This window comes from Amblyomma americanum, chromosome 5 (genome assembly GCF_052857255.1).
Source record: "Amblyomma americanum isolate KBUSLIRL-KWMA chromosome 5, ASM5285725v1, whole genome shotgun sequence".
Lineage (NCBI taxonomy): Eukaryota > Metazoa > Arthropoda > Arachnida > Ixodida > Ixodidae > Amblyomma > Amblyomma americanum.
This window is the reverse complement of record NC_135501.1, coordinates 180,360,812-180,365,187: the sequence shown is the minus strand read 5'-3', so window position 1 is coordinate 180,365,187 and position 4,376 is coordinate 180,360,812. Positions and strand designations below refer to the sequence as shown.

The 4,376-nt window shown below is 45.7% G+C and overlaps 1 pseudogene across 2 annotated transcripts; it reads right to left on the bottom strand.

Annotated features, from left to right (window-relative positions):
- Positions 1-958: 958 nt before the first annotated feature.
- LOC144135359 (iris pseudogene) lies at positions 959-4,175 on the bottom strand (annotated as a pseudogene). Of its 2 annotated transcripts, none has more exons than XR_013315471.1 (2): positions 4,101-4,175; positions 959-2,273 (listed from the first exon to the last, which is right to left on the bottom strand). The product of XR_013315471.1 is annotated as an iris pseudogene, transcript variant X1 (transcript). The 2 variants fall into 2 exon arrangements; XR_013315472.1 differs by having other exon boundaries at positions 4,097-4,120.
- Positions 4,176-4,376: the final 201 nt, after the last annotated feature.

The following is a 4,376-nucleotide window of genomic DNA, read 5'->3' as shown; positions in this document are numbered from 1 at the left end:
TTAAAACTTTTTAACCCTCAAAATGCCACGGCGGTCGCTTAGTGGTAATGACGCTCGGCTGCTGAGCCGAAAGACGTGGGTTCGATCCCGGCCGAGACGGTCGAATTTCAATGAAGGCGAAATTCTAGAGGCCCGTGTACTGTGCGATGTCAGTGCACGTTAAAGAAACCCAGCTGGTCAACATTTTCAGAACCTTTCACTAAGGCGTTCCTCGTAGCCTGAGTCGCTTTGGGACATTAGACCCTCTAAACTCCTAAACCAAAGCAAACCTTAAAAAATTTTTTATGTCACTGCACTGCTTTTCAGACTACACGCTCGCCCTTCAGGACCAAGCGAGCGAGTTCACCAAACTCATTGCAGGGTTAGTGCGTTCTAGATCGGCTGTAATTAAGCCTCATCATGTGACACTGCGCGAATGACACTTTAGGCGAAGTCACTCGTTGAAAATGACACTAAAGTCCCCCGTGTGACAGGCCTACTACTTAAATAAATATAACATAGGTTGGCTCAAAAAATTATTTCCTGTAGAAGCCAGCACCGCACTGGCCCTCATCTGACGCGGCTCTTCTGGCGTATACGAAGTGGACGAAGAATACAGGCTTATTTTTCAACATACAGGAACTGCCAGTCCAGGCCTTAAGCAATAAAGCGCTGCAAAAGCTACACACCGGTGCTTCTTCGGGCATTGGTTTCGCAGGGCTGAGGTTCAAGTGTCCAAACTTGTGCTACAAGTCTGGGTTCCCTCTGTCAACCTGCATTCCACTTTTCTGAACAGTGTTACTTTAGGCACTGTCTTAATGCGGCATCTGCAATATTTAATAGTTTTCAGCACTGGAACAGCCAAATACAGGCTATGAGAAACTGCCCAGTGTGTAACCCCGATCAAGGTAATAGCTTGCAAACGTATTCAGATATATACTTAGTGACAAAGGTGGCATTAACTTCGACAAAATGAAAGCCTTGTTGCCTTTCATCTATCTTTATTTTCGTCACTTTATTGTTTCATGTTTTTACAGCGCTTTTGCAGATCATCGAAGGGTGTCTGGCCGAGAGATAAGCAAAGGAAAAGAACGTGCAGGTTGCAACGCTAAGTTCCATTCCAGGCTCATAACCAGCTCAGGTGTTACACAGGTCTGCGCACCGACCCCATGAATAGAATCAAGTCATACTTGTTCCTTTTGATAAAAAACATGAAAGGGTGATCCACGATGAAGCTTGTGGCTTCGCCAGGAACGTAAAAGCTATTCGAGCCTAGAGCCGTAGTAGCAGCTGCTGCCTTAGTGCCGTTTTCGTTGACCTCAACCAAAGCGTGGTGGTAAACCGCGGTGACTGCAGGCCCGCGATTCTCAAACATTCTCGACAGGTCTACCTTTTCATCATCGAAAAGGTCGTTAACTCCAATAGCCCTCAGGGTGTCCTTCAAGGTCAGCTTCTGCTCCACCTTGAACTTAGGAAGCGAGAGCCGGACCCGACGCATATTGAGGCCGCCGTTAAAGGCATCGGCTAAAGAGTATTCGGTCAGTCGCTCTTCCAGAGAAGACAGGCCGTCGACGCTGTCCGGCAGAAGGATGACCATAGAGTATTCCCCTCCTCTGTACGGCATCTCCAGAGCCCTGCAGTTCAACTCGTCGGAGCGGCCAATCATGAAATCAGATTCCTGATTCATCATATCAACATACACGATGTTGTAGGAGTCCATGTAGAAGGTACCGGTTTTTGTTTGTTCCGGCGAAAAGCTAGATTGCCAAGAAGCCTCAAAGTAGATGGCGCTGAGCAGTATGAACAAGGTTTCGCTGCTCACGCTGTCGGGACCAAGTAAGTTACGAATTTCATTTTGGGTCCTCCTGGACACCCACTCGTTTGCTTCATGCCTGACAGACTCGGAATTCGACTGGAAGTCAACTGATAGGATTCGGGCCTTGTATTTGTCGTACAGAAGCCTCGCGTACTCAGACCGTACCGGGAAGGTACGATCGCTGTACAGCCTGTTGGCTGTGTGGCAGATTACGTCCCGTGACGAAAGGCTATTATTGATGGCTTCAGAAAAATACCGCGTATTCATATAGCCTGCATCAACGTGGAGAAGATTGGACAGTTCGAGAGCGGTATTACCCCGGGCACCGGCGAGAACCATCGAAAGCGTGGTGCCGATGCTAAACGGTGAATATACGATGTTTTCTCTTGAATTGTCGTAGGCTAAATGTATACACAGCTCCAGCGATGCATTGAGGAGGTAGAATCCTAGTCCTGGTGCCCGCATGACTTCGCTGGTTCTGAAAACAAAAGTGAGGAAAATTGGAAGCATACATGTCTCGAGCCCCAACAAACGTTATGTGCGGTGTCATAGAAGATAAAGTTTACATGGTCAGCGATTTGTAAAGGTCCAATGTCAAGAAATATTTGCCTTTTTTTACGTTAGGAGAAACTTTACGCAGGGAACACGGAAAAAAGACTGAGATTTCAAAAAGTGTGAAGCTCCGATTTTTTTTTTACATTTAGCGATCACGTCGACAATCGCGCAGACGTAATCGCAAATATTGCCCTAAGATTCAGCACCTAGCTACAAGGGTTCTGGACTGGCCACACTCCTTTGGGGACCAATCTTGCTTACAAGCGGGCCTAGTGAAAAATTTCTCATGCAGTTTTCTTATTTATCCGGATCCCAAAAGGTAATCTGCAATAACACTTTAAAATACTAGTAACATAACGGCGCTATATGAACCTCGCTTCTCTATCGCGGCTTCAATCAGAGAAAATGTTTTCGAATGGTACCCTCCTCCGGAGGGGGTTTTTGTGTATACTAGTCTCGGCGTGATCATGGGGCACAATAACACGTAGCACATCCGTCGTTTGGATGTACGTCTGCAGAAGACGACGTGGGTGAACCCATGGTTGAAGGAACTTGAACGAAATCACCCAGCGGCAGATCATAGCCAAATAGTCTGAGGCGTGAGGCGACCCTTGTACACTCTGAGAGTGGTTCCATTTTGAAACGGCGACTTTTGATTACGATCTGTCTGAATGAGAGTTCTACTATGCATCGGCATACAGAATATCGCGATACCCCGAAGTTAAAACTTGACCACCTGGAACGCAGCTGAAATGGTGGGCTATAAAATCAGATCTATCATGAACAGCTGCTCCGTGAAGGTCAGAAGTATTTTTAAACATTGAGGAACGCAACTGTTAAACTAAACGCCATCTAACGTACCTGCGTGCGAATTTAACATTATTAAAACTCTCCTGAATGCAGTGCTGCTTGTCACCTAACCAAGCATGCTCTGCTTAAATGAGATGTCGCCCAAAGAATTCGCTGCGACAGTCGTTGGCTGTCGTGCAGAACTCCTGCAAAGGATATTATTATTGAAACCATGTCACAATTGAAACCGGCCTATATTTTTCTGCTCGCTCGCTTTAATACGTGGAAACGATTTCTTAGTCACAAAAAAAATTTAGCAGTGTTTATTGCCTGAGGCACAAAAATGAAATGGTTATGAGAAGCAAAGAAAGGACATGGTTATGTATAAATGAAATAAGGTTGGCTGATTGAGTGAGTGCTGTGAGAGACCAATGATGATCATATCCCGGCGCCCATGCATCATGCACATCCTTTCCCTTCCGAGCTGGTTGAAAGGAAAAGTATAATCATTGCCAATTACGTGTTCTTTATTTTTGATAGCGACGGATAAAAAAAATGCACGCCATGGTACATTGTTGCTGGCTGTCCAAATTTGGCGCCGTTGTCGATGTAACACGTCATCAAAAGTCGTTGCCTTTGAATCCACCTTCATTCGCGCCTCATGCACTCTGGGTTTTTGTGAGGAAAAAATCGCCGGACTTCATCTCACTGCAGTGCTTTACAGATCATATTTTTCATCGCTTCGAAAACGAATATGGCATCGTCTTGTCCGCGCTATCACTTACCACTGACATTAACCACTACACTATCCGAGTTAAACAGTAAGTTATGTATTTTAGTTACTCTCTAAATAGGAGGGTTTTTTATATACAGTGGCGTCCACCGCGGCTTACAGTTTGTTCCTGATCCTCATATGCCATCACCCACGCGATTACAGACACAATTGAGCAAACGCACCTACCTTAGGAGACCTCAGACTAAGAGTTCGCTGAGCCATAAGAGTGATGGCGACCCTTCAAATAATATTTTGCATCTAGCAGCCGGCTATTCGTAATTATAATCTGCCTTGGATGGGCTGGCTATTGTTGGCTGCCATTCGTGCCTCATAATAGCTTCTCCTGAATGCCCAACCACCTGGAACGCGGCTCCAAGAGTCGACTGTTTATTCAGTTGCATCATAAAGCGGTACTCCTTGAAATACAAAAGGACAGAACCATTGTAGAGCCCAAGCTTTAAA